Source organism: Narcine bancroftii, chromosome 4, assembly GCF_036971445.1.
Source record: "Narcine bancroftii isolate sNarBan1 chromosome 4, sNarBan1.hap1, whole genome shotgun sequence".
In the NCBI taxonomy this organism is placed as follows: domain Eukaryota; kingdom Metazoa; phylum Chordata; class Chondrichthyes; order Torpediniformes; family Narcinidae; genus Narcine; species Narcine bancroftii.
The window spans coordinates 229,089,558-229,102,983 of record NC_091472.1 but is presented as its reverse complement, the minus strand read 5'-3'; the positions used below and the strand labels follow the sequence as shown (position 1 = coordinate 229,102,983).

General features: G+C 41.7%; 1 protein-coding gene and 1 long non-coding RNA gene across 5 annotated transcripts in view; one reads left to right on the top strand and one right to left on the bottom strand.

Annotated features, from left to right (window-relative positions):
• LOC138761690 (uncharacterized) overlaps positions 1-9,141 on the bottom strand; it is a 51,932-nt gene extending 42,791 nt beyond the window's left edge. Inside the window, exons 1-2 of the long non-coding RNA XR_011356430.1 lie at positions 9,015-9,141; positions 4,696-4,855 (exon numbers count right to left, since the gene is read on the bottom strand). This is a non-coding gene — a long non-coding RNA (uncharacterized lncRNA). The remainder of the gene's footprint in view (positions 1-4,695; positions 4,856-9,014) is intronic.
• Positions 1-13,426, top strand: part of vps8 (VPS8 subunit of CORVET complex) — a 681,049-nt gene that overhangs the window by 543,398 nt on the left and 124,225 nt on the right. The gene's annotated exons all lie outside the window — the stretch shown is intronic.

Here is a 13,426-nt window from a genome sequence, read left to right as displayed (position 1 = left end):
CCATCAAGGGGCTCAGCTGCTGAGGGACCCATACAGTCTGCAGGACTGTTGGCAACTTGTGCGGGAGGGGTGGTGGTGGGGGGGGGGGGTGGGGGGGACACAGGCTGCTGGCTGCTGGAGACTGGCTCATGGGAACCAGGTATTGGAGCCAGGATTCAAGAGCATACTGGGAAAAAAAGAGCTGTCAAAGGGCTTGGCATGCTGAAGGCTTCCTAATTGTATCGGAGGCTTGGATCTGGAGCTCAAGTTGCCGATGGTTTGAACAGGAGTTGTGCGGCTGCAGAAGTGCTGGAGGTGAATCCATGGCCAATCAGTGACTCTGAAGTGACTCTCTTTTGCCTTTCTTGTACTGTAAGGAGCGCCAGGCAATACTAATGGCAACTCTTCTTCTGTCTTATGCAGGCTAATGGTGTTACATTTTTAATGTATTATTATGTGACAATAAAAGGAACCTTTTTGAAATTACCAGGACTATTCAACGAACACACATTGGTAGGGCGCAAGATGGTGTTCAGCAGGACATGTTTCAGAGTCTGCAAACCATAGGGATCTGAAAATCTGTTGCATTTAAAGAACAAATCTTCTGCTGACCCAGCAGTTGCACTGCAATGGTGAGACATGGCAGCTGTCACCATACGTTCTATCAAGCTTATAACCTTGAATTTTCATGTTGTTATTTCAGGATTCAGCCAAAATTTTTGCCAAGTGGAGGTGTGGAGTACAACTTGCTCATTGTAAGCACAACCCTTCAGGCAAAATGACAAATTTAAGACCATTAAGGCCACGTGAATACACCTGTGTGTGAAATTGAAAGATACACAGAGGAACGTCGCTATCTTTGTTCAGGAACCCTTCAAAGTCACCACACATGTTAGCTTTTATTGCGAGGATTATAGTATAAGAGCAGAGAAATCTCGGTCCAACTGTAGTGTGGTTAAACAAGAAAGTCTGCAGACACTGGGGTTGAGTGCTGGAGAAACTCAGCAGGTCACACAGCATCCATAGGAAGTGAACGATAATCGACATTTTGGGTGTGCCCTGGTGAGACAGCACCTGGAATGTTGTTTCTGGTCTAGTCCTCTACTTACTGTGCAAGGAGTTCAGCGAAGGTTAATCGCTGCCAAGGCAATTTTGTTACAAGAGTGTTGGTTCAGTTAGAACAAACCAGCCTTATACAGTCTGAAGTTGAGAATAATGAGGTTAACTCATTGAGAACTATCCTAAATTCTCAAAGGAAGTAACTTGGTGGATGCAGAATTAATGTTGGATTGCCTAAAGAAAATAAAGGATTTGCTGTTCAGGACCTTTCATAGTGATCCGTCTCAGAAAGGGCAGCAGAGCCTCAGCCATGCTCTTTTCTACCTTGTCTGCTTCCACCTATCATCCATCTAAGTCCATGCCTCCCTCTCACCACACTGCTCATCATTTCCCATCCCTACTTAGGTCACCTACCAGATCCTGTCTCAACCCCTCCCTCTTTTTTGCAAGCTGCCTTATCTCTTCACTCTCATTCTCGGACCTGAAACCTGGACAATTCCCTTCCCTCCAGCAATGTTTTGTTACGTTCAGTGACATATGGATGTGCCTCTTGATCTGCTCTTGTCCTGAAGTAGTTTTTGGAATCCAGTGAACTTCGATGGAAACCAAGAGTTACTTGGTATGCTGAGAACCCCACTCTCCCTACTGACTGACCTAATATCCATGTAGGACGTAGCTTGAGAATCTTCTTCACCATTATGCAGACTGAGGTTCACCGTGAACATGCTACAGTATCCACATGCTGGTGGAATTCAGCGGGTCAAGCAGCCTTAATGGGAGATAGAGAATGGTTGAAGTTTCGGGCTGGAACTCTTCAGGGGGTAAAAAAGGGGGAGGAGTTGTTCTGCTTGTTAAGGAGGACATTACTGCCGTGAGGTGTCAGGATGGTTTGGAGGGATTGTCCAGTGAGGCTGTTTGGGTAGAATTGAGGGGTGAAGGAGGCATGAGGGCACTAATAGGAGTGTATTATAGACCACCAAATGGGCCAAGAAAATTGGAAGAACAAATTTGTAAGGAGATAGCATATATGTGTAATAAATATAAGGTAGTGATCATGGGAGATTTTAACTTCCCTCACATTGATTGGGATACCCATACAGTAAGAGGACAAGATGGGCTAGAGTTTGTCAAATGTGTACAAGATAGTTTTCTTAATCAATACGTAGAGAAACCAACTTGGGACGGTGTAATACTGGATCTCCTGTTAGGGAACGAGATAGGTCAGGTGTCTGAGGTTAATGTTGGAGAACAAATTGGGTCTAGTGATCACAACTCTATTAGTTTTAGGGTAGTTTTAGGGAAGAGCAAAGAAGAGCCTAAAGTTGACGTTCTGGATTGGAGAAAAGCAAATTTCGAAGGAATAAGAATGAATTTGGGGAGTATTGAGTGGGACATGATTTTTTCAGGAAAGGATGTAAATGAAAAATGGAGAATATTCAAAGAAGAAATTTTGAGAGTACAGAGTAGATACGTCCCAGTGAGGATCAAGGGAAAGGCTGGAAGTCATAGGGAGCCTTGGTTTTCGAGGAATATTAGAAATTTGGTTAGGAGAAAGAGGGAGGTGTACAAGAGGTATAAAGAGCAGGGTGATGAGAAATTGAAAGAGGACTACAAGGAGTGCAGAAAAAATCTTAAGAAATTAGAAAGGCCAAAAAGAGGCACGAAGAGGCTTTGGCAGACAGAGTAAAAATAAATCAAAAGGGTTTCTATAGGTACATTAAAAGTAAAAGATTAGTGAGGGATAGAATTGGACCCCTTGTAAGATAGGGAGGGTAGGCTATGTGAAAAGTCAGAGGAGATGGGGGAAATTTTAAATGATTTCTTTTCCTAGGGAAAAAAATATTGTTCCAGTTGAAGTAAAGAAAAATAGTGGGGAGGTCATGAATCATATAAGGATAACTGAGGAGGTAGTGATGGCAGTGTTAAAAAAGATAAAGGTGGACAAATCTCCAGGTTCGGACAATGTATTCCCAAGGACACTCAAGGAGACTAGTGTACAGATAGTGGGGCCATTAACAGAGATATTTAGGGTGTCACTGGTCACGGGGGTAGTGCCAGAGGATTGGAGGGTGGCGCATGTTGTTCCACTGTTGAAGAAAGGGTCCAAATGTAAGCCTGGAAATTATAGACCTGTGAGTCTGACGTCTGTGGTGGGTAAGTTGATGGAAAGTGTTCTGAGGGATGGCATTTACAAATATTTGGAAGAACAGGGATTGATAGGTAGTAGTCAGCATGCTTTTGTCAGGGGTAGATCATGCTTAACAAACCTTATAGAGTTTTTTGAGGGGGTTACAAAAAAGATTGATGAAGGGAAGGCTGTGGATGTTGTCTATTTAGACTTTAGTAAAGCTTTTGACAAAGTTCCCCACAGGAGGTTAGGAAAAAAGGTGGAGGCATTAGGTATAAATAAGGAGGTAGTGAAATGGATTCAGCAATGGTTGGATGGGAGGTGTCAGAGAGTACTGGTAGAAAATTGTTTGTCAAATTGGAGTTCCTCAGGGATCGGTCCTGGGTCCACTATTGTTTGTTATATATATTAACGATCTGGAAGAAGGGGTGGTGAATTGGATAAGTAAGTTTACAGATGATACAAAGATTGGTGGTATTGTGGACAGTGAGGAAGATTACTGTAGCTTAAAAAGAGATATAGGAAAGCTAGAGGAGTGGGCTGAGAAATGGCTGATGGAATTTAATACAGATAAGTGTGAAGTGTTGCATTTTGGAAGGGCAAATCTAAATAGGTCATATACATTGAATGGTAGACAATTGAGGAGTGCAGAGTGTATTGAATTCAAGAGTTGGGTTTTTATGATGAAATTGTACAAAGCATTGGTGAGGCCAAGTTTGGAATACTGTGTGCAGTTTTGGTCACCAAATTATAGGAAGGATATAAACAAAATAGAGAGAGCGCAGAGAAGGTTCACGAGAATGTTGACAGGATGTCAGGGTTTGAGTTACAGAGAAAGGTTGAGCAGCCTGGGGCTTTTTTTCTCTGGAGCTTAGAAGATTGAGGGGGGATTTGATGGAGGTGTTCAAGACTTTAAAAGGGACAGAGAGAGTCAACGTGGATAGGCTTTTTCAGTTAAGAGTGGGGGATATTCAAACCAGAGGCAATGGTTTGAGATTGCAGGGGGAAAATTATAAGGGGAACATGAGGGGAAATTTCTTCACGCAAAGGGTGGTTGGGATGTGGAATAAGCTTCCGGCAGAGGTGGTTGAAGCAAGGACGTTATTTACAATTAAGGAAAAACTGGATAATTAAATGGAGGGGAGAGGATTGGAGGGGTATGGACCAGGTGCTGGTCAGTGGGACTAGGAGGGTGCGGATTTGTTCCGGCATGGACTAGTAGGGCCAAACTGGCCTGTTCTGTGCTGTATATGGTTATATAGTTATATATCTAGAATGTGTACTTCCCTCCCTAAATTTAATAACACTAAAACCCCCAGCGTCCAACACCTCTGGGGATTTATAGATGCCCGAAAAGAGAATTTCCCATTTGCTTGAGATTGCGTGTTGCATGATTGGCCTACCCGGTAGGGTAGGTGGTGGGACGGGGTGGGGGGGGGGGTGGTTGACAGGGAGGTCTTTTTACATATTTTCAACAATTTTTTGACAGTTCCTTGAATTCCAAATGATGGGGATTTTACTGCACTTACCTTGTTCTTTCAGCAAATAAAACTATGTTGAAATTTCTTCTTGCAGAGGGTGATGAATCTTTGGAATCCCCTGCCCTGTTGTAACATCCTCTGGATCCTTAAAAGGCTGTAAAATGGAGGTGGCTCAATGGATTGAGGAATAGAAGAGGAAGGAGCTAGCCTAGAAGATGAATTAAGGCCATCATAGGTTAACTGTGCCTCCTCTGCTCCTATTTTTTTTGTGTTTCTTTCAAATAATGCAGAATTTATCACATGATCTGTTCCATTTTTTAATTAAAGCTCTTTCAATCATAAATCATCTGATGCCTTGGTCACCAGTTGACCAGGTTTTTGAATCTAATGACTTCCTCAACATCTTTCATAATTCTGGTAATATACACCGCATTTCCAAATTCTCAAAATGAACCTTTGTCATCCAGGAATAAAAGTTTTTTTGTGTGTTTTATCCACATAAGCTGTTGTATCTAAAGAAAACTTGTGAATTCATGCCCTGCTATTTTCAAGAACTATGATATTTTTAATGCATTATGATATCAAACGCAGGCAATGTTCTAACCCAGTGGTTCTCAACCTTTTTCTTTCCACTCACATGCCACTTTAAGTAATCTCTATGCCATCAGTGCTCTGTGATTAATAAGGGATTGCTTAAGGTGGGATGTGAGTGGGAAGGGATGGTTGAGAATCACTGCTCTAGACCCAATTGCTATTGAAACATTTTGCTTGAGAAAAATTGTCATTGGGCAATTTCCTTTGGAGTTATGAAACTGTGCACTTAACAAGTTAACTAGGTACGATTAAAACAGTGGTTTTCAAACTTTTTCTTTCCATTCACGTACCAACTTAAGCAATTTTACTAATCACAGAGCACCTATGGCATAGGGAATACTCAAGATGGAATGTGAATTTAGGGGGGCAGTTTGAAATCCATTGGATGCCATGCAGAAATTCAGCCCACTTCACTCCCTCTATACTCAAAGCCCCCATTCTCTCCTTCTGTGCTCAAAGCACCAGAACAATCCTTAATTGGGCTCTCAGCAATCCCTTGTTTTCTGGTCTAGCAGTTTCTGTAAAATTCATCCAAAACCAATTGGATTGTGTCTAAAAAGACATTCTGGTTCACGTATTCGTCTCTTTCTTCAGCTGACAAAGGGGAACTGGAAAATTTCTCCAAGATTTGTCAAAATAATGTTTGATCCTTTAAGGAACATAGGAAGTAGGAACAGGAGTAGGCCAAAAATGACCCATCGAGCCTGCTCTGCCATTCAATACGATCATGGCTGATCTAATTTATGACCTAGGGGAGCATACAAATTAAAAATTGGTATTTGAACAAGGCAAATGAAAATCTTTTTAAATTGACACTTTAAATTTTTTAAGTGTATGTACTTTATATAAAATATATTCTTTGGCTTGGCTTCGCAGACGAAGATTTATGGAGGGGTATGTCCACGTCTGCTGCAGGCTCGTTGGTGACTGACAAGTCCGACACGGGACAGGCAGGCACGGTTGCAAGTGAAAATTGGTTGATTGGGATTGGGTGTTGGGTTTTTCCTCCTTTGTCTTTTGTCAGTGAGGTGGGATCTGCGGTCTTCTTCAAATGAGGTTGCTGCCCACCGAACTGTGAGGCGCCAAGATGGAGGCGCTCAACCAGGAACTTGTGGGGGCGGTTCGGAACCCGCAGGCCGGCCTGCGGCTCTTGCACCCTGCACCCGGAGCCCCAGCTGGTCAGCGGGACCCCACCAAACATGGACAGGCTGGGCCAGGGGCGAGCCCCAAGTCTGCGCCCCACCAGAGCGGCCTTGCCTGGGGAACTTCCGGGGTGTTTTGCAAGGTGTGGGAAAGGTTGTGGTACTGTGTGTTCCTGCCCACTCGACCCTTTGTGAACCTAGGATGAGCCAGCTGTATTTGTGATTATAGTTAAAAAGCTTACTTTTTAAACTTCACCTTTCTGCTTACAGTTTTGTAAGATTGCTGCTATGATTGTTTTAGCACGTTAGAATGCCAATACAATTTGTTTTCCATATTGTCAAATGCTTCGTCAAGTCTCTATCAGCATGCAAACAGGTCCTTCAACCCAACTTGTCCATGCTGACCAAGATAGAACATAGATTATTACAGCACAGTACAGACCCTTCAGTCCCCAATATTGTGCCAACCTACCCCAAAAAAACTAAACCCTTCCTACCTCATAACCCTCTATTTTTCTTTCATCCGTGTACCCATCTAAGAGTCTCTTAAATGCCTCCACACCCACCGCTGGCAATGCATTCCAGGCACCCACAACTCTCTGTCTATCTTTCTTTACTAGTGCCATTTTCCAGCCTTTGGCCGCTATTCCTCTGGACCTTTCTTATCCAGTACCCATCAAAATATCTTTTAAACATTTAAATTGCACTCACCTCTACCACTTTGCAAGATTATCCATTTACCCACTATCCTCTGTTAAAATGAATGTGTCCTTGGTTTCCCTTTAAATTTCCCCCCTCTCACATTTAATATAATGCCTTCTAGTTTTAGACACCTCTATTCTGGGAATATTTCAAGTTCAAATTTATTATTATCTGATAATAATTTATTATTGTTCTACACGTACAACACAACAAAATTGCATTCTCCAATCCTTGGTGCAAAAGCATACAATACATATCCAGACAAAACACACCTTCAGACAAATGTTGCATATGCAGTACATATATACATCTATAAAAAGAAATAAATATTGTTCAATAAATAGTAGCATCATGTAGGGTTTGTATGAGCAGTTTGTTCAGTCGTTCAGCAGTCTTACTGTCCGTGGGAAGAAACTGTTTCTTGAACTAGTGGTTCTGGCTCTGATACTCCTGTATCTCTTTTGCAATGGGAGAAGCTAAAAGATGTTGTGTGCGGGATAGTAAAGGTCCTCAATGATTTGGCAAGCCCTCTTCAAACAATGATCCCGGTAGATCACATCAATTGGGGGGAGGGCGACCCCTGTAATCCTCTCTGCTACTGATATAGTCCAGTGGATTGACCTCCGATCCAATACACTCCAGCAACCGTACCACACCATGATGCAGCCGGCCTGGAGCTCCTGTAGGAAGTTGGCATGATGGTGGCCAGTAGCCTTGCCCGCTTTAGTCTTCTCAGGAAATGCAGTCGCTGTTGCAAGTGAAGAGATGTTGTGTGACCAGGATGAGTCACTGCTTAAGTGGACTCCAAGGAAATTGATGCTCTCTAATCTCTCCACCACTGGGCCATTAATGGGTTGTGGCAAATTGTGACAATCTATGACAGTTTATCTCCTCCCTGCTTCTTGTCATGTTTTATATCTCTATAAGGACCCCTTTCACATTCATGTGCTCAAGGGAGACAAGTCTGAGCCTATCTAGCCTTATAACTCAAACCCTCAGCAGCATCCTCTTTATCAGCACCCAGAACTACATTCAATAAACCTCTCACAAACTTAGTGCAAAAAGTTGGGCATGTTTAAAATGCATCCTGAAGGTTGCTGTTGTTTTAATCAGGTAAGAATACTGGAAGTAGAACTCTCACCTGGGTTTCCCAATCTTTATTTTTACATCCTCTCTCATTCACAAGAAAAGCAGGAGGACTGAGTCTAACCCTAACTCTCATCCAGAGGATTTGATGTTATCTGTTTATATCCCTAAAGCTCCTGCGTATGTCAGTGGGATAAAGGCAAATACTGAGCCCGACATATTTCATCTTTTCAGATTTATTGTCAGAGAACATACATGACATCACATAGGTTGATGTGACAGTTACAGTTGTTTTATTGAAGTCATGGGTTAATGACACTCATCAACTGGGAAGTGTTTTTATTAGTTACTTAATAAAGCATGAAATTATGATCAATTCATTATGTTTACTCCTTCAGGCAAGAGTCAAGACACAATGAAATAGACAATGGTGTTTTCCTTGACATCAGAAACTAGACATTTTAATTTTAAATAGTATTTTGGCAAGGCGTTCTTTTATTTTCTGACTTTTTGTCTCTTGGAATTATTACTAGTTATAGAATAGAAGAGTTTTGACATTTGATGCTGTTACAAGATCAAACCAACAACCACAAAGAAGGCATATCACACAGGGGTAAAGATGAACAATTACTTTAACAACAAAAATTCACCTTCAAACTTTAATTCAAAATCCCCCCTTTTATAACAATGCCCACTGGTTACTATGCAAATTTCTATAACAGTATAAAACTAATAAATTCTCCAGCCTAAATATAACATATGTAATTAAAGTCAAAGTTATATTTCCAACCAGCCCACAGAAAAACTTAGACTCAAAACACACACAAAACACACAACACTCACAAAACTTCGATCTCAACCGAAGCAAAGATCATAAACAAAATTCAGTTTGTTTGGTAAACTGAAGCCAAAAGATCTTTGAGAGAGAGAGAGAGAGAGAGCACAAAATTTGAAGTGGTCTTCGTGTGTTGCTTGCAGAGAGGGGAACAATGGCTTGGTCCGGATCCTTCTGGCTGCCTTTGGAATGTTCATCCCTTTTAAAAGGCTCAACATTCTAAACTGCCTCCCAGACAATGACTCTGCTTGGGCCACCTTCCACTTCACAGCCACACGCAGTGGTGGTTTGTCTTCCAAGTCCAAAAATTTCTAGATCATCTTCTCAACATGCCCAGTCCGTCTCCCACTCTCTCAACAGTCCACCTTCACCTTGGCTCTTAAAGGCAAACTGTCACTTTCCAACACAAAACCACACAACACATAGGCCAATACACAACACAGAACTCTGTAACAATGCTCGGAGTATTAGAATCCAGCACTCCCTTGTTGGGTTGAACAAAGTAGGCTGGATCATCAAGATTCCTTTATGTCATGTAATAATACAGAGGATGTAATATTACACAAAATTTCCTTCTGCCTGCCTTAAAGGCAGACAGAGTTGCAATGAGTGTCATTTTTCAGTACAAGAGAAAGAGAAGCAAAAGCGAGTCCCCTCGAGGTCACTGAGTGTCCGTGGATTCACCTCCAGTGCTCCCGCAACCTTTGCAGCTGTGCAGGCTTCTGTTCAATTCATGGGCAACCCGAGCTCCATATCCATTCCGCTAATTTGATCAGGAAGCTATTATCACCCAAAGCCTTCTTGCCCTCAGTATCCTTTCGAATCCCAGTTTCGATACTGGTTCCCATGAGCCAGTTTTCCAGCAGCCCGCGGCTCACACAGATCCCCTGACTGCAAGTCTCCCACAGCCTGTCTGGGTCCCTCATCTGCTGTTCCCCTTGTTGGTCTGCTGCAGTGGCCACCATCCTGTAGGGTTGTCTCCTCTGCTGCTGCTTCTTCTCAGCACGGTGGAGAGGGGGTTGTTCTCCCCGTTTCTGATCCCCTGCATCAGTCTGCTGCTCCCCGGAGTCTGCAGCCCCTCATGGCCACTGCTGAAACCCAATCGCTGGCACTATCAGCATTGCACTAACCATGCTGCCCCAATGTAATCCATCCCTGCCTCACACCCATAACCATCTATATTTCTTAAATCATGTGCCTATCTGACAATCATCTCAGGAAAATGCACTTGTTGTCCAGCCTACGCAGGCCCTTCATAATCTGATATATTGAGATCATTCCGTGCCGTCTATAAATTTCTGCAGAATTAGGCCTGGTGTGTGCTGTACTCTTGTACCCATCCAAACCAGGGTTAGAGATTACGTGACGTTCATGTCATTTAAGGCCTTTAGAAATGACAGGAATGAAATCTCGGAAGATTTCAAATAAAGATCTGTGATCTGAAAATAAATAAAATTGCTGACTGTTTGTCTGCATGGATTCTGCCTGACTAATCTAATCGCATTCCATGGTCTGTAACCTTCTATTCCCTACCTGTTCCTGTGTCCATCAAAATGCTTCTTAAACTTTTCTGCTTTCCCTAGCAGCACATTCGAGGCACCCACCATACTCTGTGTGTTTTTTAAAAATTGCCTTTCTCTTTTTTTCCCCTCATCTTATTATCTTTTTTTTTTGCCAAATGATTTTTCTTTTAATATATTTTTGAGTTTAACAGTTAATACTCTATGTATGAAGTCTTCTAGTCAATGGCACAGAACATGTCATATATACAAAACACAGATAAATTGTAAATCAGAAATATACCCGTAATTTTTTATGTTTCCTTCAAAACATTGAGTTCTATATCCGTTCCTCATAAAATAACAGAATTAGTATCAAATGATTTTTCTGCCTAGTCACATCATGACCATAGCCCTCCATACCCTGCCCATCATGTATCTATCCAATCTTCTGTTAAATGCTAAAATTAAACTTGCATCCATCTTTCACTGACAGTTTGTTCCATTCTCTCATCTCTCTCTGCATGAAGATGTTCCCCCAAATGTTCCTCTTAGACATTTTGCCTTTCACCCTTAAAATATTTCCTCTTATTCTTGTCTTCCCCCAACCTTAATGGAAAAAACTTGCTTACATTTAACCAATCTATAATCCCTTATAATTTTGTTGACCTCTATTGAATCTCCCCTTTTTCTCCGACACTCATTTAGACATATTTAGACATGCATGAGCCCATGTCTTATTATCTTGATGTCATCTTGAATTTGACATTTCCACCCAGGGACTTGTCTACCCTATCCATGCCTCTCATAATTTAATGAACTTCCATTAGGTTCCCCCCCCCACCCAAAATACTGAGGAGAAAGCCACTCAAGTTTGTCCAACCTCCTTTATCACCAACTTGCTCTCTTTTTCAAAAACATGCAGGGTTAATCAGAAGTAATAGGTGGCACAGATTTCAGTGGCCGGAATTGGCTTCCTCCCTGTTGTAGGTACATTTAAATTAAAAATAATAATTTCTATCTGTTCCAGAACTGGTCACTTATCTGTGACTTGGCTTAGTTTTACTCCTTTCTATGTGTGGTGTGGCATGGCATGCTGAACAGGTCCTGCAGGCTCTTAGCAATTCAAAACACAGACAAGGCAAATTTTCCTTCTCATGGCCTCATTAAGCCATTCAATTTTGATGCTTGGTCTGCCCAAAACCAGTTGGTCTTTCAGCACACGGAGATGTTGGCAAGGGAATGCTGCCAACTGACACATTCTAGGCTGCAGGAGCACATACTGAGCAACGCACTGAGGCTTGGTGCAGCCAACAAGAGGGTGCTGTGGGGAAGGATAACAGTCTAGACTCCTTCCATTACTGGGCAATGAGGGGCTGAGAATGAGAGAAAGCCCCTGGGGAATAATGACAAGATGTCACAGTGGTGGTAATGATGTATGTAGGAGCCAAAAGAAATGGTGTAATTTGTTTACTTACTTTGTTAGGTTGGGGTCCAGGTGGTCCCCGCGGTGTCGGATATGTCCTGAATTCATTTGGCTTTCCGCACATCCGCGGTTCCAGAAGCATGGGCGGTGCGTCGAGTGTTGGAGTACCAGTTTGGAGCATGTGTAGTAATGTATGTTGCAAATCGGGAGTTATTATAATATATTAAAAAAACATGGCATCATAGAGAAGGGTGAGTGAAATGCTCATAACTTTAGTTGACCATTAGCATAAATGTTATTCTGTATTCACAGAGCTTTAGTGCAGATGTTATAGTCATTTCATTGAATGTTGAAAAGATCATTTCAAGTTTATATGTTAAATAAAGAATTCAAATACATCTGGATTTGTATTGGAAATCATTGAAACACATCACGAACAAGTGTCTCACTTAGTCTTCAAGCGACTATTTATTGGTTCAAAGAAGCTATATATAGTCAACTATGGCTATTGTTGGAACAGAAAATTGCAGATTAGAAGATAGAAAAGCAACTCTGTACTTCGGATTGCTATTGAAAGTATGATGGCTGCCATCTTGGAAATGCCTCAAGTTGGGGGCAGTTTGTAATCCACATCCATCCACCATGAGCCAGAGAGGGATTTAAAGTTTCTAATCTAATAGCAAAGTTTGTGAAGCAATTTTTTGAAAATCAGCAATATTGTTGACTGATGCTCGTTTGTTAATAGAGGTCTAACTCACATTCTAGTCCAAAATTGAAAAGGAGAACTTTTGCTACTACTGTGTCAGAAAAAGATAAAGTAACTAAGGAAAAGGAGAGTTTACCTACTGAGAAGAATTGTTTGTTCTGTAAAGGTGGACATGCTTTAGAAATGTGTTTATGGTTGGAAAAGAAGAAACACAAAGAGAAAATCACTTTTTTAAAGAAAAAAGCAATATGTTTTGGCTGTTTGTGTAAAGGGCGCATCAGTGAAAACTGCAAGTAACTTAGTTGTAACACATGCAATTTGAAGCATCCTAAAATTCTGGATATCTAACAAAGGAACAAGGAATTGAAAAAGGAGCAAACTGAAACAAAGGAAACATCAGAAAACAGTGTTATAGCCTCAGTTCAGATAAGTGGTTTGACTGGGGCCAGTTTGAATAACTGTAAGCTCTCAATAGTGCCTGTACGAATCAAGAGCAAGAATGGGAATGCAATAATAGGCACTTAGGCATTTCTTGGCCCAGGCAGTACTGCATCTTTTTACATGGTAGGGCTGATGAACAAACTTAATCTTCAGGGAAAAAAGTTGAAGATTATGTTGAAAACTATGCCCATGGGACAAGAGAAGGTCATTGAAACCAGCATTGTTTCAGGCTTAAAGGTTGCTGGCAAAGAGTTTTGTGATCTTGCAATTTTATACACTCAAAGGACTATGCCTGTGCACAAAGGAAACATCTCACATCAATACGATATCCATCAGTTGTCTTATTGT